The sequence below is a fragment of the Dasypus novemcinctus genome, chromosome 25 (genome assembly GCF_030445035.2).
Source record: "Dasypus novemcinctus isolate mDasNov1 chromosome 25, mDasNov1.1.hap2, whole genome shotgun sequence".
Taxonomy (NCBI): Eukaryota; Metazoa; Chordata; class Mammalia; order Cingulata; family Dasypodidae; genus Dasypus; species Dasypus novemcinctus.
The window spans coordinates 3,415,359-3,437,118 of NC_080697.1; the positions used below are offsets into that span (position 1 = coordinate 3,415,359).

The window sequence follows — 21,760 nt, forward strand, 5'->3', positions numbered from 1 at the left end:
AGGGCACGGCCATGTCCTGCCTGCAGACGCTGGCAGGTGTGAGCAGGTGAGCTGCAGCGAGGCCTGCAGCAGCCTCCAGCCTGGAGGACCTGGTGGACTATAGGACCACGGGCCTAGGTGGCTTCAGGCTGCAGTGGCACATGGCCACGGTGCCCCTGGCGACCCGTCGCCGGATGCTCTGGCCCTCCCAGGACGCCCACGGTGGACATGACTGTCCTTTTAGGGGAGATGACAATAAGCACCGGGAGGCCAAGTCCTTGCATAGGAAAACAGCAGGCGCGGGAGGCCCACGCCAGTTCTGGCCGATGTGAAGTCTCTGTTGAGTTGAACACCCCAGTGACCACAAAGCCCCAGCCGGGCACGGTGGGGGGGCCCTGAAAACGGGGGGACCCACCGCTGGGCTCAGCCCCGCCCGGTCACTCTCGGGGGCTTTCCACCCAGGGACAGGGCCCAAAGCGCAGGATAAGCTCCTCGGTGGTCAGTGCAGAGGGCAAGCTCGGGAGGGCAGGTGGAGGAGGAAAGCCGGCCCCAGGTCCCCGTGTCCTCCCGGCCTGGCCTGGAGGGCCAGGAACAGAGCCAGGGCGGGCGGTTCCGTTGTGACCCTGCTCCTCCATCCAGGGGCTGGTTCCCTGCCCACGGGGGGTATAGCAGGGCTCACGAGAGCAGTCCCTCGTGAATTCTGTAGAAAGTATGCCACCCAACAAGACTCTGGGACCTCTGGATTGAGCTGTGGTTCAAACTTGGGGGTCTCCAGTGGAGAGACATATTTATCTAGCCTGCGCTTTGTCACCCTGATGGTTTGGGGGTTGAGCAAGTACACCTTGAAAGTCAGGAACCCCCTTGAGAGATGAATATCAAAGAGCTAAGAGCAAATGCTTTACTCATGAGTAAGTGAGGCAGACTGAAGTATGAAATTTAGCAGATTTGCTGTTTTTTTTGCATTTCCTGCGAGTCTGGTTTTAGGACAATCAAGAAAAAGATTTAGGTAAGTAAAAATGCAGTGCCAGTAACGAGCCAGCTTGCAGGGACCCGCACGTCCCCTGGAAGCAGGTGTGTCCAGCACAGTGGGTACCGTCAGATGTAATCATGGACAGAGGAAAGTTAACAACCCTGACTGTATTTAGGGTTTTTTTTTTTTTTAAGCCTACAAAGATAAATGGAGCAAAAGGTCTTTTTTTGTTTTAGATTTTGCTGATCTTTGAGCATGAATGATTTTTAAGTATTCTGTGAAAAAGTAGGAATATGCGTTCTTTGAGTTCATGTAATGTTTCACATTTGAATGTTAATTTTGTGTTTCCCAAACTTTCAAAAAAGTACCTTTTTTTTTTCCCCCCCGGGGAATACTCTAGATCTCCTGAATTAGGGTAGACTTTCCAGGTGGATTTTATGATCCGGCAATCTTGGCTTCCCTCAGTATTTCTTTCATTGGCTCAGAGAGTCTTGTTCATCCTGAAGGATCAAATTAAAACAAAATCTTTAAAGTGGATTGGACTGTAGTGGCAGACTGTCAGGAAGTTTCATTTAGATATGAATCTAGAGGGGAAGCCAGCGATGGTTCAGGAGATGATCACTGCCCGGGTGGCAGGTGACAAGGTCAGGGAAGTTAGTGGATCAGCGTTAAAGCAAGGGCAGGATTTGGGAAATCACGGGACGCAATCACATTGCTAGAGCGAAGGAATGGAGAATAGTTTCCATAGCCTGACACCATCTAACAACATGTGTCTGAACTACAATATAAAACTTATAGCTTCCTTTTAAAAAAATGAAACACTATTTTTGACCACTTAGTTCACACACAAGTTGATAAGTTTATAGAAATAAGATATAAACTATAAAATTGCAACCTATACTAAAAGTAGGAACAATAGATTCACCCAAGGGGAATTCATGGAAAAAAATATTTTGCTTGCATAACTCAATAAACCCTAATTTTGGCCTGAAGAATCTTTCTTTAGGCCATGTGGGACTTGGTTATATACGCACCGAGCTGACTTTGATTCTTTTTAGTCTCCCCAGTTACGGTCGTCAGGTACGACGAAAGGATAGGAAAGGGGACCCCAGCGTAGGAGTTCTGTGAAGAAACTTTTCTGTCAAACAGTGGACACCTGGTAAATTCTCGGCTTTTCTGTGGAAGACGGGAGGGGGCACAGAGCTGCGAGGCATTGCCTCCGATTGGGAGCCTGCGCCTGCTCTGTGGCTGGCGGACTCAGCAGGCGAGCACCTGCTCTTCCGGGTCCCTGGGGGCTGCTGGCCTGAAGGGGTGCAGCAGAAAGCACGGGCTCCAGCCCCAGACGAGCCCCTTCTCAGCTGTGCCCCCAGCTGTCGGCTTGACGGAAAGCCCGTGGGCTCTTCAACCACTTACCTCAGTGTCAAGCTGGGAAAATAGCAATTATTTCACAAGATTGCCAAGAGGATTAGAGAAAATGCCTGTGAAATAGCCAGCACAATGCCTGGCACGTGGTAGGCTCTGTGCACAAGGCTGTCATCTCTCACAGACACGCTCGCATGTGGGCACACCCACCCACATGCACACACGCACACTCAGACACACGCGCTCACAGGCCTACGTATGCGCATACACACTGACACATGCACAACCCAACATGCACACATGCACATGCAGACACATGTGCACATGCACATGCATGCATAAACACACATGCGTGCACACATGCGTGCCCACACATACACACATGCACATGTGCACATGCATGCATAAACACATGCACACGGACACATGCATGCACACGGACACATGCACATGCATGCACATATGCACACACTCACATGTACGCACATATGCACACACTCACATGCACATTCTCACACGCACTCCCAGTCTTGCTCCTAGAGGAAAACAAGCAGACCATGTTTTCTCTCTTCTGGTAGTGGCTGCTGCTCCTGTAATTACCTGTCCATGAGGTCAGACCAGTGGCCTTTCTTCAAGGAGGGCACAGATTTTCTTAAAACCAAGGAAATTAAGGAGAGTGACTCATCTGGAAAACTTTTTAAAGTATGTGAAATATTCCTAAGCCAGAGGGCATTTTAAAATTATCTGCCTTACTGTTACATTTTTTCAGGGCAGACCTTCAAACTCTTATTATTTGTTCTCAAGGAGGAGGTTGGAGGTATTTGTTTTGTGCTTTTTAAGTTTTTTCAGTGTAGGAACATGAAGCCACGTGGCGAGTGCAGGGGCTGTCGTGGCAGAGGCCTGGCTGGTGCCACCGCCCGCCCAGCTGCCAGGCAAGGCTCGGGAGAACAGCGGAGCTGGGGGGCTCTGGGGCTCCGGGTCTCCTCCTTGTCATGTTTCCTGCTTGGTGGCACATCACCAGCGCCAGGTCAGCTCCGCCGACCGGCCCCAGCCCCTCGGCCTGGACCCCTGGGCACGCACCCCAAGCTCGGTGCCACCTGCCAGGACATGGCCTGGCCGAGCCTTGACCCCTGAGCCGCCCCTGCCCGCCCTCTCCCGGTAGCGCCCGCTGACTCCCAAGGCTCTGGAGCGGGGCAAATACTGTGATTTGCTCCCCGACAGCTGTTCCTTTTCTTCCTTCCTGAGGCCCAAATCTGTGCGTGGATCCGAGGAATGACGGGCCATGGGAAGGAGGCGCGTCCCCGTCCTGTCCTGCTAGCACCGCTCTCAGTCGAAACCATCCATGTCACCCCCATGTCCCTTACTTAGGAGGCGCTGAGCTCCCTGGATGCCGCGACAGAAACGGATTACCGCCTCTTGGTGCGAATTTCTCCCTAAATAAAACGGGAAGTCTTGTGGGGAGCCACCGTTTTGTAACGCGGTTGAAGGGCCAAGGCCCTGGAGAAGCGCAGCCTCCAGCTCGTCAGCACCCGGAGGCAGAGCAGGGGTGGGGGGCGGCGTGGCTCGTCCTGCCCCTGCCTGCGGCTGCGGGAGGACAGGGCCTCCTGGGTGCCCCACCTGGGGCAGGATGCTCGGCCGGGCCAGGAGGAACGGGGTGCAGGGACTGGCTGAGCCGGCCTTCTGTCTCGGGAAAGGCACTGAAACAGACTTCTTATTCGTGTTAGAATTTATCTCTATCAGTCCCATTGAAGTGACTGGAAACAGAATAGTTCATGTGATTTACCAACAATGTCATAGCCTTCAAGTGATGCAAGTTCTGTTCAGTTATGAGACTCCCACTCTGTGCATTTTACCATTCCTCTCTTGGCGATGAGGATAAAATCGAGTTAGGGAGCATAGCTTGTAAGACTCAACATGGTCTCACTCGTCACCACCACCAACCAAGATCTTTGCTTAAAACTCAAATCGCCCAGGCCTCTTCGCCTCCTGGGCCTCTGCGGGTGCTTTCCCTCTCCTGGAGTGTCCCCTGCCCTCTCCTGGGGAAGCCCTACCCATCTTCAGCACTCTCTCGAGCTTCCCTGTCCCCTCAGAGGAGAGCGCCGCCCCCAGGGCACGTAGGCTGAGTGTTGTTGCACAGCCAGCGCCCGGGGAGCTAAGGCCCAGCCTGTGCGCTGGAGCTGAGAGCAGCGCCTGTGCTTTGGAGAGCCATGGTCCCTCCCCAGAGAAGCACATCAGCCTTAACCTGGACTCGATCGCCAAAGAGTGCCTCACAGGCTCTGGAGCTCGAGACGTAGGTCTATGATTCTGAGGCCTCTGCTGTTGATTTTAATGCACACACATTCTTAGTGACAACTATCATACATCCAAAGTACTCGCCGAGTGAAGGCCCTGCCAGTTCCCTAATAAGTAAACCTAAACGAAACAAAACAAAAGTAAAGAACTCAAAGGAACAGTTCAGTATCCTTCAGCAAATTGTACAGACTAATTCAGTTCAGCCACAATCGTGGAAGCCAAGATGAGTCCCTAATAAAGCCACCGTGAGGCGAGGGGGCAAAACAGCGTTGCCCAGAATCCCCTTGTAGGCTGAAGGCTTCCGGGGTCTTCCAAAAGCAGTCATGCAACTTGAGAGTCGGCTTCCACGAGAACTTTCCTGTGATTCCTGATACAACTTGGATATTTCCCTTTTTCAGAGTTTAGAAGGAATTGATGACTTGAAAAAGCAAAGCCGTAGACCAGAACAGTTGAGGCTGAATGGTTTAAAGCTCACAATTTATTCCCGTCTAACTGTTCTATTTCCTATAGAACCACTGTGGTGTGTGCTTGCGTATGAGTGTGTGTGTGTGTGTGTGTGCAGGGTAATTCCCTATTCGCAGTGTTTTCGGAGACATGGGAGCTTCAGAAGGGAGGAAATGGGTCATTGGCAGATTTGTGGCCTCAGGACAAAGAACAAAGAGCAATTGCAGATGACATAGTGGAGATGGGAGAGGAAATTCACTGATAATTACAGACTGCAGAGATAAACATCGACTCTATTGAATTTCTCAGCAAGACATATTTCTTTAATAAACAGCCAGAGATGCTGCTGATTTAAAATGAAAGAACTCTGAGTACCTTAGTAGCACACAGGAAGAACTCTGGATGCGGGGAAAACTGACTTTCTATTCCCAGAGCTGCAGTTGGTTGGGGGAGGCAATATTGCAAAGTTGATGCTAAAATGGAGATAAAAAGGGACTTCCACATTTTAAGGGTAATGCTGGAAGTAATTGAAAACACAGAAAAGAGATTTTATACGCTTTTGTGGTGTAAATTCAAAATGCCAGTGCACTGGGGAATACAGGACATGTGATTTGGGGTTACAGAGACATCCAGTTAAAGCCTGACCCTGATAAAGGAGCTGGGACGATACTTTAGGCTTAATGCCTCATTTGAAAAGGTAGCAATTACTACCTACTGCTTTTTCCAAATTTGAATGTTAGCACAAGTAAATTGCCTGAGACAGAATTTCAAAATAGACTTCAATAATTATAGTCACATATTACTTTAAGCCTATAAGCTGCCAAGAATAAATCCCCTCCCCGGGAAGTGGCTTGATTTGCTCATGATCATTGCTTACTTCTGTCACAGAGTTCCCGATCTTTGATTAAAACACACATGAGGGGTCTTTCCTGCTGTAAACGGGCTTTCTCTGAGCAGCAGTGATTGGCGTGTGAATATATCACCTGCGGTGGTCATATGACCTTGCTTCTGTGTGAGCTTTTTCACTTCTCAAAGCACGTCTTTGTTTCCTTGGATCCCACAGGGTGGGCATATTCCCCTCTAACAAACTCGAATGGAGGCACAGATACAGGGGCTGGCAGCGGGTGGTCCCAATCAGCAGAGAGTTCATCCTTCAGACTGCCCAGCGTGGGCTCGCTGAGTGCTCCCAGAACTCTGGGGATGTTCCCAGAATTCCACGAGTGCTCCTAGAACTCCACAGGTGCTCCCAGAACTCTGAGGATGTTCCCAGAATTCCACGAGTGCTCCTAGAACTCCACAGGTGCTCCCAGAACTCTGGGGATGTTCCCAGAATTCCACGAGTGCTCCTAGAACTCCACAGGTGCTCCCAGAACTCTGGGGATGTTCCCAGAATTCCACGAGTGCTCCTAGAACTCCACAGGTGCTCCCAGAACTCTGGGGATGTTCCCAGAATTCCACGAGTGCTCCTAGAACTCCACAGGTGCTCCCAGAACTCTAGGGATGTTCCCAGAATTCCACGAGTGCTCCTAGAACTCCACAGGTGCTCCCAGAACTCTGGGGGATGTTCCCAGAACTCTGTGAGTGCCCCCAGAACCCCATGGGTGTTCCCAGAATTCCACGGATGCTCCCAGAACTCCAGGACTCCTCCCAGAACTCCGGAGATGCTCCCAGAACTCCTCCAAGAATTCCAGGAATGCTCCCAGAACTCCATGGGTGCTCCCAGAACGCTGCGAGTGCTCCCAGAACTCTGTGAGTGCTCCCAGAACGCTGCGAGTGCTCCCAGGTGTGCAGAGCTTCTGGCTGCAGGTCCTACCATCCGTGGCCTTCTTGGGGTGCGAGGCAGGAGCCCCAGGGCTGCCTGGAGCACTCTGGCAGAGTCTGGGGGCAGAGAGTCTCCCAGGGCCAGAAAGCCGAGGGCAGAGCTGCAGGGCAAGCCAGGGACACTTTGAAAAAGGATGGCTGCAGTGGAAAATAAACCTGCAGAATTCCCAAGTGGGAAAATCCCAAACCCTGCTGAAGGGAGAGGCTTGATTCTTCCTTCAAATTATCTGAAACAAATTGGGAAGGAAAGCGGCAACAAGCCCAGGCTAGCTTGTCTGGAAATTAGATTCTCTCTACCACCCACAGCAGCCTGAGAGAAAAACCATGTCCTTGGGGGAGACAGGTTTTCTCCAGAGCTCTACTGTCCTTTGCAGTTTGTGCCTTGCACACACTTATGAACTCTGAGACAAGCAAAAGAGCCAGGAAATGTGGCCCTAACGGGTAGGATCATCATCAGTGGAAGCAGAACCAGAGGTGGGCAGATATAGGAAGGATCAGACACTGACCTTAAAATACCTGCAGTGATTATGTTAACAGATGTAGTGGAAGAGGAGAATGAGTGAAGAGGCAGGTGACCACGGCAGACCTAAGGGAATTAGGGAAATGAAAGTAATTGAAATGAAATGACAGTATCAGAAATGAAGAACTCATTTGGTAAACTAAATGAGGCAGAAAAGAAAAGAACCTGAAAACAATAACTACAGTACACAAAAAAGAGAAAAAATAAAATAAAATAAAAGAAGAATGTGTATGAAAGCTGGAACAAATTGAACTGGTTCATATGTTTAAAAGATTCATAGGTTAATAGGAATCTCATAAAAAGAGAAAAAAGAAAGTAGGTGACTGATAATATTTGAAGAGACATTTTGTGAGAAGTTGCCAAATTGAAAGATATCCAACTCAAAGTTTCAAGAAACTGAGCAAGATAAATACAAGAAAAATCACACCTATGTAAATCACAGTCACTATGAACAAAATTCAAAGATACGGAAAAAGTACTAAATCAGGCAGAAGAAAAAATACCTCATATAAATGTACGGATAAAATTGGATGGCAATGGTCAATAGAAGATAATGGAGTGACATCTTCAAAATGCTGAAAGAAAAAAAAAAATCAGCCTAGAATTGTGTATCCGATGAAAATATCCTCTCTTAAACAAAACATTTTCAGATGGGAAAAAAAAAAAAAGCTGAAATAATACATCCCAGCAAAACTGCAGTACAAGAGAATGTGCTATAAACACACAAAATCAGACACACACACACTTAGAGACACAACTAAAAGCAACAATAGATGAGACTAAATATAATATTAGAAAATTCAATGGAGCCATGAAATAAAAGGAAAAAAAAAACAGTAAAGAAGAAATAGAGGATCAACATACTTTTAGGGCAAATCAAAAATAAATACAAATTTAGTAGATTTAAACTGAACAATACAATGGTTACACTGAAACAAAAGGATAAAAGTTCAAATAAAATACAAATATGGTCAGACCAGGTTACAGAAGGGATCAATTAGATTTAAAAGATTAACATTTTAAAGACAAACATTTCATATAAATTGGAGAAGAGAAGCATAACCATAGAAGTACTAGGAATAAAAATTCCTCTGTAACTAAATTGCCATAAGACAAAGTAGACTTCAGTATGATGACTATTAATAGAAATTTAGAAGACATTAATAATAATGATAAGAGTTGATTAATTAAGAAGACATAATCCTAAATGCATATGCTTGTAATAACTGATATTCCAAATATACGAGACAAAATTGACAGTACTAAAGGGAAAAAGAGGAGTCCACCATTAAAATAGATTTTTCACACATTTCTTTCAGTAATTAATGGAACAAATGGATAAAGAAATCAATAATGATATTTTATATATCATTATATATATATATATATTTATATATCATTATAAAATAACCCAACCAACAAGAGCAAGAGTGGTATATGAATCATTTTCAAGTGCACATGAAAAGCTCACCAAGAGAGATTATATGCTGGGCTATAAAACAAGTTTTAATGAATGTAAAAAGACTGAAATATAATAGAGTGCATAATTTTCTTTTAATGATATTAAATTAGAAATAAGAAATAAGTATATGTGTGTGTGTGTGTGTATGTGTATATATATATTCCAACTTAAAAAGCTTGGAAAAGAAGAAAAAGCTCTAACCAACACACATAGAAGAGGTAAAATAATAAAAATAAGAAGATTCAAACATGAAAGAAAAAAAATTGACAAGTCAAAATATGGAGTTATTGTGAACTACAGGCACTCCAGGGTTTTACTCTGCAGCATAAACTTCTTCCCCAGAACTCCAGCAAACAGTCAAAGTTTGCTGTTACTGGGTGAGTACCAAATTGAGAAAACACACCTTGAAAGCGGTAGGGACAGTTCTTGGTGTGCCTGCTGTGCCCTCTCCTGGCCCTGGCCTGCACTCTCATGTGGGTCACCAGCCCTGCTTGGAGGGAGCAGGTAAGCCCTCTCCACACACGGGGATACCTGCATCTGGACGCCAGTCTACTGCCTGGCAGCCGGAAGGACTGAACCAGGAGACCCTTCTCTGGCTCTTGTTCATGGAACTTACCCTGCAGGCAGAAGTATCTTGCTCACAGCTGATGCAGGGTAGGAAACAGTTAATAAAAGTGTCCTGGGGCAAATGACCACCTCTTTCAAGACACAATAAAGCCCATGGGAAGGAGGTTAAATCTATTTCATAGTGAGTAGAAGGGGCATATGGTTTCCTGTGAACAGAGGAACTCCTAAAGCCATGAGTGCATGCCAAGGACAAGATACAGGCTCAGAAGAAATGGAAAGGGTCCCACCATTTCAATTTGGGCAGGTCTTGGTAGGAGGGGGAAGCTCTGAAGGAACACAGCAGCCAACACAGAGGCAATTTGCAAAGACTGTGAAAGGTGTAAAAAATCCATTTCTGCTGTTGACTGCTGATGCTTTTCACATACCAAGCTGCCTTACTGTCTGATTCTTGAGAAAGCCCATAACGACCCAGTTGCTCACTATGTGGACATCGGTGGGAAGTTCAAACCACAGTGCCCTGTTTGCACACAGGAACCTCTGCCCTCGCCGCAGCCCTGTGGTTTAACCACCAGAAAAACCCCAAACTAGTCAGCCTCCCTGCTCTCTCGGGGCATGTCTAGACCTGCTTGGAAGCCTGCTGTGCTCTTCCAGCCATGCATGTGAGCGATAAGTCTTTTTTGTATTTTCTTGGTGATTGTGTGGTGTCATCAGTCATGACATAGGAACTGTGAATGGTGAGCCCATCTCATCTTTGTGAGTTGGTCACAGAACAAACAACACCAAGAGTCATCAAGCATGTACAGCCATTGAGTGGCAGATGCTCTGGCACATGTGTAACAGCATATAGCACTATGGAAAAGCCCTTGGCACTTTCTGATAGAGACATAGGCACACTTCTCTTCTGACCCAGCATTTCTCCTCCTAGAAATCTTCCCAGAGAAGGGAAAGCAGATGCCCCTGAAGACATATGTAAATATGTTCATAGCAATCTTATTCAAATGTCATCAACAGGAGAATGGGTAAACACATTTTTCTATATTCATATTATTGATTGCAAAGAAAAGGACTTGATTCCTGATACATGTAATTATATAGAGGAATTTCTAAACCATTATGTGAGGAGCAAGAAAGCAGACACAAAAGAATAGATTCTGTGTGATTCCATTTATTTGAACTTCAAGAAGAGGCAATGTATATTATGTTGCTAGAAATCAGAAAACAGTTGCCTCTTTCTTGAGGCAGGCAGCTGGAATTGTCTGGAAAGGGGTCCAAGGGAATTTTTGGTATGGTGGGAAAATACTGTATCTTGTTTTCTTTGAGGATTTCTTAAGTGTATAAAATTTCAAAATTCTTCCATCTGAACGCTTAAGATCAGTAGTTTGGTATAAATTATATCTCAATTTTAGAAAATGAAGAAATCCAAATCTCCTAATGTTGGGATAATGGCTATGCTAACTTTGCTAATATAGTGCATATGCATTTGCTTCAAGGGCATCTTATCGAGTAGGGTACAATGCTGTGCAGTAGGCATTTAATTTAGAAGGACCCAGAAGTGCAAATGACTGCCTTGAGTTTGTGCAGCTACAAAGTGGCATAACTGGAAAGTGAATCAGACTTGACTTCAAATCTCACGAGGCTCCCCCTTGTGGGAAGTGCACAGCGCGGTATTGATATTTTCCCCACGTATCTATATCCATGTGGCTTTGAAAGGAGAGGCGAAGAGTAAAGGGCGTGCATGTTGGCTACAGAAGCCCACATTGAACCCGTCTTCTCAATACAACTGACATGTCCTGGGATTTATGATGCAGAAACCTAGAGACTGTCTGGAAGCATTTTCCCTGACGAGCTAGCAAACATGAGCACCAAAAAGGTAATGGCGTCTTAGAGCATGAGATAATGATTTACACGACAAGTTCCTCAAGTTTAAAAGAGCAGGCAATTCACATCCATGAAACCACATGTATAGAGAGTCTCACTTCTGCCCCTGGACTGCTGATAAAATACTTTTAATTATATTATGCAGTCATCCCAAAGAAAATAGATAGCTTTCAGCTGCTGAGTTTCCTTCCAATGACCTGATTAAAATGCATCAAGGGAGAGGGGACCCAGCTGTTCTTGTCAGTGACTGATAAGCTATTGCTCGCAATCTTTACTGGCTGCTGAAATTAAGGGCAAAATGCAAATAACAGGAAAAGAGAAATGTCTTAATAGCCAAATATAAACAGCATACATCTCCTGGAAGCTGTAGCTTTTGGGGTTTTGTCAGTATTTACCTTTTAATGTTCCTAAATTTTCTCGCCTGGAGTTTGGTAGCTACTCCGTGCTATCCCTACTTGTTAACCATAAAAAAAAATTATCAAGCAGTAATGGCAGACATGCTCTTTGAGTTGTATTAAATAGTGTTGTCTTGAGGCAAAATGGTGAAAAAAGACTGTTTTACTTCTGACGCCTCTCATATCTTGTTTCTAGAGTGCCTGTTTTTCTTTTGAGCTTCTAAATCGAACTTAACCTTATTCAGAATTTGTGACAATAGCTGTTCTACTTGCCACTAGCCTCTTCCCTCTACTTTCCATCTCTATTAGTCAGCCAGAGTGGTACTGATGCAAAATACCAGAAATCTGTTGGCTTTTATAAAGGGTATTTATTTGGGGTAAAAGCTACAGTTACGGGACCTAAAGAGTCCAACTGAAGGCTGCCTTTTCACCAAACTCGGCTGCCACGTGTTGAAGCAAGATGGCGGGCGACCCCTGCCTGGCCTCTCCTTCCTCCTAACTCTTGAGGGTCCTTGGCCCAGCTCCTTCCCAACTCAGCTGTAGGCACAGGGCTTGTCTCTCAGGGCTTCCTGGGTGAGTCTGGCATAGGGCTTGTTCTTTTCTAGGCCTACTCAGCTGCAAACTATCAGGTGAATGGCTTATCTCTTCCCAGGGCCCCAATATCAAACATGGCAGAGCTCTCTCCTCTTCCATGTGTCTTCTTGAGTGAGTGACCATTTCTATCAGCCCACCAAGGAGGCAGGGACTCAACCCTGAGTCACACCCTACTGGTATGGTTGAATCGAAGCCCTAATCTTAACTGGAAATTTAATCATGACATGTCAGTGGAATCTAATGCATTCAAAGGGTATCACACCCAGAGGAACAAATTAGTTCACAAACATAATCTCTTTTTTGGGGGGAGGGGGATTCATAAATAATCTCAAACTGCCACACCATCTTTTAAAAATCTTCCAAGTTGCTGTTTCTAGAAGATGCTCGTGGCCATGCCTCAGCTGTGCTCAACAACGTCAATGGCTCTCAAGCTACAAGGTAATTTCACAGAATCACAGAGTTCTAGAAGAAGGAAGTGGGAAGATACTCAGTGATTAAATAGATCAGAGTCACCAGACCTTTTAAGTAGAGCCACAAGTACAAATTTCAAGCATTACAGGCAGTGCACACTCTGTCTTAGGAGTCCTAAAGCAGCCATGGGCAATATGTAAACAAATGGCTGTGGCTGTGTTCCAATGAAACTTTGTTTATGAAAGCAGGAAGCAGGTTGATTTACCCCACAAGCTAGTTTTCCGAACCCTGAATTAGTAGACCAACTCTACATTCTGAGTTGGGTTTTTAAGATGCTGGACAAATATATTCTCTCTGTATATATATATAGGAAATGATTGCTAAATGTCCTACACTGTCAAATAACATACAGTTTGCTGGTATCATGTAACCATTCAAAGAAACACTTAATGTTAGGGCAGAACTTCTGTCTATGTAAGTGTTCAAAACTCCTCCTCTTGACAGGGCTACATGTATGTGCAAATATAATTGTGAACAGTAAGCAAGTATTAAGTCTATTTTATAAAATAAATTTTGAAGGATGTCCTGGACCACCATATAATTTATGGATCAAATATTATAATACCTACTATATTCCTTTTTGACAAAATAGAGTGTTCTAACATTGGGAAGGAAAGAGCCAAAGAGTAAGCTATGTGACCAAACATTCCTTTTTGGACAAGAGCTGTCTGAGCTGACAGAGTACGGCGTAGAGTAACGATTGTGTCCATGCCCCACAGTTTAGAATATCAGTGACTTTTAGGGAAAAATAGGAAATGCCAGCGAGCACTTTAGTATCACATCTTACCTGGATATTCCGTAGTTATTTTCAACTGAACATTGGGTAAACCATAATTTTTCTCTCTACGAGCTTGTTCCTCCACGAGCTCCCTGTTCATCAGGTATAAAGATATTTGCTGAGCACAAACATTTTTAAAAGGCCATGAAGTAATAGAAGAGAGCTGCTTGCATGGTTACATTGGTTTTGCTTTTATCCCAAGGCAACATGTGCTCCTTACGGCATTCTTGTCTATGCTGAATGTTTGCCAATCAAAAGGAAGCAAAAGGATTCAATAAAAACAGTCAAGGTAAGTCAAACAAGAGAATTCAAGAAGAGACCATGGTTTGAAGTTTTAGGGTGATTTGTTGTGCAGCAATGCACAAGAGAGTTATTTCTATATTTTTGTTGTGCATGAGCATGACTCAGAGAAGATCTGCAATTTCAAGGCACCTGGAAGATGGTGGGCTGAGCTACCGTTGTACGCTTGCCTGCCCTTTTCTTCACTGTGTACACACGTTTGGGTATTTACTGCTTTAGATTTTGAGTTCATGATCTCTATTTCTAAAGCACCAGCAATCAAGGGTATCTGCATAAATACAGAAAAAGAAGTGAAGGATATTTTCTGGCATTTTACAATGCACAATACATTTCACAAGCATTCTCTCATTTCCACCTTAGAACACACCAGTGTGAATCCAGGGCAGGTCCATGGCCCATTTTGTACATCTGGAGGCCCACAGGCGAAGAATGCGGCATTCTCGGTACCACAGTTAAGAATTAATGGACCTGGCTATCACATTGTCAGTCCAGAGATTCAAATCCCCTAAATATATCTTAAATCCCAACGTTAACTGCACCTCCAGCACATTAGCATGAAAGTCTTATGAAGGGAGATCCCATCTGAGTCCAGATTCATCACACATAAACACCATTTCCAAAGAGGGGCCATCTGCCCTGGTAGTTAACCCCATCGGCCATGGCCATAACTCTCATGGGTCTCTTTAGCCTTCAAAGGAACCAATATCTGGGGGTTGTATCTGCTTTATCTGTCTCTCTGACTCTGCTCAGTTGTGCATGAGGGCAATCCTGAGCAGACTCCAGCACCTACAATCTGATTTATTGGACTTACCACACTCAGCTAAGATGGAGTTGAAGAAGGACAATCATCACACCATGGAGCCTAGAGTGATTACAACTGAAAATGGGAGGATTGCATCCAGCATCCATGTGGAATTTGAGCCTCCTCTTGACATAGAGGTGCAATGGACACAACCAATCCAATGTCCACATAGAAGAGGTGGTATTGGATTGAGAAAAGTGGACATGGTGGACGATGGGTATGGGGAAAGGCAGGAAGAGATGAGAGGTGGAGGTGTCTTTGGGACATGGAGCTGCCCTGGATGGTGCTTCAGAGGCAATCACTGGACATTGTAAATCCTCACAGGGCCCACTGGATGGAATGGAGGAGAGTATGGGCCATGATGTGGACCATTGACTATGAGGTGCAGAGGTGCCCAAAGATGTACTTACCAAATCCAATGGATGTGTCATGATGATGGGAACGAGTGTTTTGGGGGGGAGAGGGGTGGGGGAGTGGGGTTGAATGGGACCTCACATATATATTTTTGATGTAATATTATTACAAAGTCAATAAAAATAAAAAATAAAAAAAAATAAAACATAAAAAAAAAGAATTAATGGAGTTAAGATTTGATATCACAAGCTCAGTCTCTTTGTTCTTATCACTTGGCTCTAGGTGTCAATAAGCCAGTTTTGGCGGCTTAATGAGGAACAAGGATATATACTTGTCACTGACCAAATTTCACAGTTAGTATGCAATCACTAGGTTAAAAAATTACGGATGGTACAAAGTCCTTTCACTGAAATATGTGTAAATTGAGACATGTGAGTGATAAGCATAACCCTTGTCATGTAGGAAGTTCTCAAAAAATTGTGACTTTCATCCTTCTTACTGGTTATTCTGTATTAGAACAATGAATAGGACTTCCTCTCTATCGCCCCTCTCAAAAACGAAGGAGTCAAGGACTTTTGTGTTCAACTTCCATGATCTAAACCACATTTTGGTGAATGAAAATACCGGAAACTTTTGTACTTTTGGCACTCTAAAATGCTCAAGTGAGCTTTGCTTTGTATCTTTTCTCTAAAACTGTAATTGAATCTGCCTTTTTATAAATTAAAGGTTGATTGAAACACATGACCAGATATGGTTATGCAACATTTTCCTGCACTGGGTTTAATTTTTAAGTGAGAAGACACGTTTCTACTTTCATAAAACTGGTATAAGTATTTTGGTAATTTTGTAAAAGAGATTTCTAGGACTATACTTTCAGGGATCATTTCTATGGCTCATGACAAGAGAGGCGTCTCTGAATGTGTAGGTCTCCTAAGGCCAAGAGGAAGAGGCACGGCGTTCTCTCCTGAGCGTGAGGCCGGCTCTATTCGCTCTTGATGATCATTCTTCTCTTTCATTTTGGTGGAGTAAGAGGGAGAGAACGCAATCTGGGTGACGAAAGAAAAAAAGGAAGAGAAAAATGTGATTTCTGAGTTTTTAAAAATATTTACTGCCTTGTGTTCAGTTTTTTAAATATTCCAATGCTAATTTCAGGTGAATTAGCTTCACGGTAGTCTCCTTCCCTCTGTGTGTATTTCGCCATTTCCATGCTCAGTGCCTGTCCGGGGAGGGCAGCAGCCGAGCAGCCAGAGCCCTGCCGTCCACAGCGGTCCTCGTTTGTTTCACATCTGAGCTCATTTTCCGGTGCCATGAGTCCTGCTACTCTGTCCACAGGGGTTTGCTTCCTAAGGCGTCCTGGCCTTTCCTTTAGACTTGAAATCTCTGCAGTTAGAATAGTTAATGGGGGGGGGGGGGGGGGTGTGCGTGTCAGAGAAGCTCTTTCATCTCTTTTTAGACAGGTTCCCTGCGTTCCTCTTTGGTCTCCCTGTTTGAATGCACCTGGCTTGAGTGCGCTGGAGCCCCGAGGCGGGCTGGACCCAGTGCCCTCTCCTTCCCTGAGCTCCGCGGATGCTGGGGTCCTGGGTCCACTGCAGAGGCTGCTCCCCCAACAGCTTCCTGCCTGCCCAGGTGAGAGGAGATGAGTGTGTGCTCTGATTCCATTTTTAAAGCATCTTTTTCAACAACGACTGGGTTTCCACAGAGTTTGCTGTTCTTCACCTAGTCAACTTTCCGTTGCAGTACAGTTTTGACCTGAAATCTCCCTGACGTAAGCATCATGCTGCAAATATCAAGCCAAATCTTGGAGGCCAAAAATCACTTCATTCGATAGTTCATTGAAGGAAACATAATGGTTTTCTATAACGAAAAAAACATAGGAGATGCATTTTGAGCACTTACCATAATGTGTATTACTCTCTTGTCCTGACATTCAGATAAATTGGCTCGATTACAGGGAGTCATGTTTGGCAGGGACAGTCAGCCAAGCCGGACCTGGCCGAGTGGCTCCTCTCTGGGGAATCGTAACCTCTCATTGAGCACAAGCTAAATCCAGACAGCGCAGCCGCCCACAAGGCACGGACTAGGGTGGAGAAGAGGGGCGTGCTCTTCCACCTCCACGCTTAGTACAGGTGGCCTGCGAGGGGGAGACAGTGAGAAATTACAGAAGGGACACGGGGAGAAAGCCCCCTGGGGCCGAGGGCAGGTCTGGGAGTGGGCTTTCCTGGATGAGTTTCACGGCACAGGCCTGGCCTGGATCCGGGCTGCGGGGTCCGCCGAGGGCTGCCTGCCTCTGACTCAGTCTCCCGGCCCGTAACAAAGGCTGACGGTGTCCTGGTCACCGAGGCGGGAGCGAGTTTGCGCACTTAGTGCCTGGCCTGTAGATAGCTCTGTTCAGAACCACAGCTAACACGGCGCTGTCAACCGGGGGCGCTGGCCGACGGAGCCAGTGGCCGCCAAAGACCCGCTTCCCTGTGCAGGGCTCCCCCCGATTCCAACACAGACGTTCTCTGCTCCCCGTGAGGCTCAGGGCATCGCTGGTCTGGAGTTTGCGCTCTTCCAGGCAGCAACGGTGATCCTTCTGAGCAGGGCTGCCTCTGGCAATTGCTCTTCCTTGAGGAACTGTAATTCTTGCCCGATCCCCGCCGAACGTGAGCTCCCGAGGGTGGCACCCGAGGCCTCCCAGCTCATCCCCACGTCCCCTGGCTCCACTACGCGCCTCCACCTGCCATCTGCTTGCTCGGTCCTCGTGGGTGGACCCTTCCTCACGCACCTCAAGGGACACACACACGTGCCCAGGTTCCCCCAACTCTCTAGTCCTCTGGCTTTACGCTTTCTTCTTTTTATTTTTTATGCTTTCTTGTTGAACGTCTACTACAAAAACAGCTGCTCTCAGAAGAGATGGCGACAGGAAGAGACAACCAAGAGGCTCTCTGTCGGTCCTGCAAGGTCCAGTGGAGATAGAGGCCAAGCGCTTCCTGCGCTCCTTCTTTAATTCCAGCTCGTCAGTCTCTTCAGAGCCGTGGCCCTGCACCGGCGGCCAGGCAGGGGCTCTCACGAGTCAGCTCGCCAGCAGGCCGCAGCGGCTCTCCTGAACCCTGCTCGCTCCTCCCCGCTCCGCCGTTTGGTCTCCACGTCTATTCAAGAACTCCTTCCCGGCATGCCTGCCCCGGCCCTTCTGCTTTGGCTGCTGCCCCCCGGGGCTCCGCAGCACGCCTGGGCTGCCACAGCCCCTGCCCACACTCTGGGCTCTAACCTTGCAAGCCGTGGAGAAACGCTTTGCCAGGCGAACCCGGGCCTCGTCCTGGGCTTTGCTGCCAGCAGGCCACAGTGCAAACCCTTTATGGGGGCGCAGGTCCTGCTGGGGGGGCCTCAGTTCTGTGCCTGCTGGGTGCCAGGTGTGCCCGAGCTGCCAGTGAGGACGGAGGGAAGGGCCCGTGGGCACGCGCTCGCAATGAGGACGAGCCGCCCCGGGAAGGAGCTCTCCGGAATGGTCGAGGCCGTCAGGGGGCACGAGGCTGCAGGCATCTCCGCTCCCGGCCGTGGAGGGAGGGATGGCTCTGCGAGCGGGGGTCACTGCGTTCCGGATACCATTTGACCAGACCCCCCAGGAGCACAGCCCACTCCTCGGGAAGGGGCTGCAGTAAAGCAATGAGTAACATGCTGAAAAGGTGCTTAAGAGGAAATGACACGTCTTGAATATTAAGAGCACAGAATAGCGATGGCAAATTAGAAACAAGGTTCATTGACTGTTATCTAGTTTCATCCCTGGTCTAATGAAACAAATAAGCCAGAAAGGGGCTTGATTAGTGCGGTGACAGGTTTCTGGAGCAGTTCAGGAGCCATGCGGGCTCTCGCCTTGAATTCCAGGTCCTGTGTGATGGATGAGTCCAGCACTGGCCCCCGGAGGCTGAGCTCTCGTTTGAATGTTGTAAACACTTGAGGTGTGGCCCTAGCAGGTCCCTTCTCCTCTCTAGGACTCCATTTCCTTATCTGTGAGAGCAGAGGCTGAGATTAGCAGCAGAGGGTTACTCACAGTCAAGCAACTTGGCGTCCACAGAGGAACGAGGTTCTGGAGTGAGAAGCCGGGCCTGCAGGGTTCCGTGTCACCGAGTCGCACCCAAAGCCACTTCCTTCTCTGACTCCGAATCAGCGCAGAGGCATCTCGACAGCAGAGAGGCTCTTTCAGGGATTTCTGCCTCAAACATTGTTTCTTACACATGACTTCAGAGAACATAAGAATCTCTAATCTTGTGACTTAATGCTTTACCACTAAACAAGACACTGGAAAGTAACAAAAAAAAGGGAGAAGAAAAAAGTTTAGGTTTACCTTGGATATGATAGAACTTCAGGAGTTCCACCGAAAATTAAGAAAATCAAGACCAATAATTTCAAATGACAGTAATAAAGAAAAAAGAAGTCCAGCTGGACACAGAGACAAAATAGTTGAGGCACAGTTACATTAACATTGTCAAGAGCAAAGAAGCCACTCATTTGGATTTTTGCATTTTAAACCTAAGTTAGGTGAAGGAGTAGGTTTTAGCTTCTGATTTCTCTTCTCACAATTCTCGAAGAGTCCCTTCACTTATTGTTTGTAAATAGTGTTCTTCTGAAGAGTCCCTGGGTAACCTGGAGTTTATTTCCATTTTCTTACCATTGTTCTTTGCGTTTTGTTAACTTCTTTTTGTGCTCCTGGAGGAGAAAGCCAAGAGTTATTCCAACCGCAGTGGCCTGGGGCATATTGCCTGTGTAAGTCGAGAAAGAACAAGTCCTGGTGTGGGCCTGAAGGGGCGTTCTGATGTAAGGAAGGGAACCTGGAGTCCTGGGCTAGAGACACATCCCCTACGCCTTCCCATCCTTCCCCAATGTTCTTCCCCTATCGCAATGCACCGAGTAATTGGCCAATAAATATTGTCCTTTGAAAGAATGAAAAAAGTGATTTTCTTTCTGCTAACTTGCTAGTTCTTACCCATTTAAAAATGTGCCTAGTCATATCCTGTTGATATGTACTTTTGGGCAACAAAAAACATGATTTAGAACAAATGAATTTTTAAAGGTCAAAGTTAGATACAGCTGACAGTGCATGATTTGACAGCTTGCCTGTTTTATTGACATATGCTAATTATTATTTTAGATTGAGTTCTATAGATTTTAACTGTAACTAAATTTTATATTTTAAGCAACTAAAATAATTAGAGTTAAATAGGAATGTCAGGCTGCTTAAAGCATATCCCGTGGCATGGCTTAAACAATAGGGACTTTCAGGTCACAGTTTTGAGACTAAATCGAGACCTCATCAAGCCGATTCTTTCTTCCCAAAGGCCAGCGGTCATGACCCGTGGCTCCTCACAGGGCAAGGCATGTGGCGGCGTCTGCTGGCCTCTTCCTTCTCTTCTGAGTTTCACTGATTTCAGCTTCTTAACTTCTGTGTCTTCTTTTCTGCCTGATTCATTCCATTTATAAAGGGCTTCAGTAAGAGCATTACGGTCCATCCTGGCTGAGGTGACCCACCCCACCTGAAGTAGCCTCATCAAAGTCCTCCTTACCGTGGGCTCACACCCACAGGGATGGATTAGCTTTAAGAGCATGTTTTTCCAGAGAATGTACAGTTTCAAACCACCAGAAATGGTATTTTTGGAGAACCCATCAATGCAATTTATCTCCTCGAATTTAAATAAAATCTAGATACCTGAAACATTGACATTCAGACACTCCCAGAAAGGCAGATATGAAACTCTCTCCTCACCCTTTCACAATAAGTGATTGCTTTTCCCCAGTATTTTATACTTCTAAGTTCATAGAAATTTCTTTAGCACTTTTTTTTGGGGGGGTAGGGGGATTCCAGGGATGGGGACTGAACCCAAGATCTCATTTGCGGAAGCTGGTGCTCAATAGCTGAGCCACATCAGTGCCCCTGAACTGTTTTTTTTTTTTTTTCATTTGTTTGCTTGTTTGTTTTTGTTTTTAGGAGGTACTGGGGATTGAACCCAGGACTTCCCATGTGGGAAGCAGGCACTCAACACTTGAGCCACATCTGCTCCCTCTAACAATGCTTTAATGACCATTGAGTAATGGATAATGATGAAGCCAATAGAGTATTATTAATAGCTGCCATGCTAGTTTTCAGGTATCTTCCTAGGTTAAGATACCGCACTAGATACATTTTTGTAGCATCTGAATTCTCTTAGAAAAATCCTACAGATAATAATCATTTTGCACATGATAAAACCGTGTCTCATTGATGGAAACAGTACAGTGTTGCTCTAGGTTGCTTTGTAATTATGGAGTCAAGCCGAATATCCAGGACGCTTGACCCAAGGACACCGCTCCTTTCACATTGTGAGCCATTTCTTTCCTTTTGCTGAAAATTAGACCTTTCTTTTGTTACCCCAAACTGCTTAAGCATGTTTGGCATGTCCCCAAGATTAGGCTTTTGGTTGGCTCATTATAGTCTTGTAAATGAAGGTGTCCAGTTGTCATTCAGGGGCCACTGAGAAAATATTCCTGCATGTACTGTTCTTAATAAGCTTATTACTATAATTAATGTAGATGCATGGCATATAACAGGATTCATTATAAAACAGGGAGTTCTCTATGAATCATTCATGACAAACTATGGATCAACAATACTGCGTGGATCAACAATATTGAGTGGTTAACTGTGTCCACCAGCTTGAAAACAGTCTGCTCTGTGGCGCTACACCACTGTTGCAATGACGTTTGACCAAGAGGCTAGGATTATATGGAATAAGTGATGTGATGGAGGGTGCAAATCAA

At 46.0% G+C, this 21,760-nt stretch overlaps 1 pseudogene; it reads left to right on the forward strand.

The window, feature by feature from the left end:
* Nucleotides 1-15,850: 15,850 nt before the first annotated feature.
* On the forward strand, nucleotides 15,851-16,044 carry LOC111763044 (small nucleolar RNA U3; annotated as a pseudogene).
* Nucleotides 16,045-21,760: the final 5,716 nt, after the last annotated feature.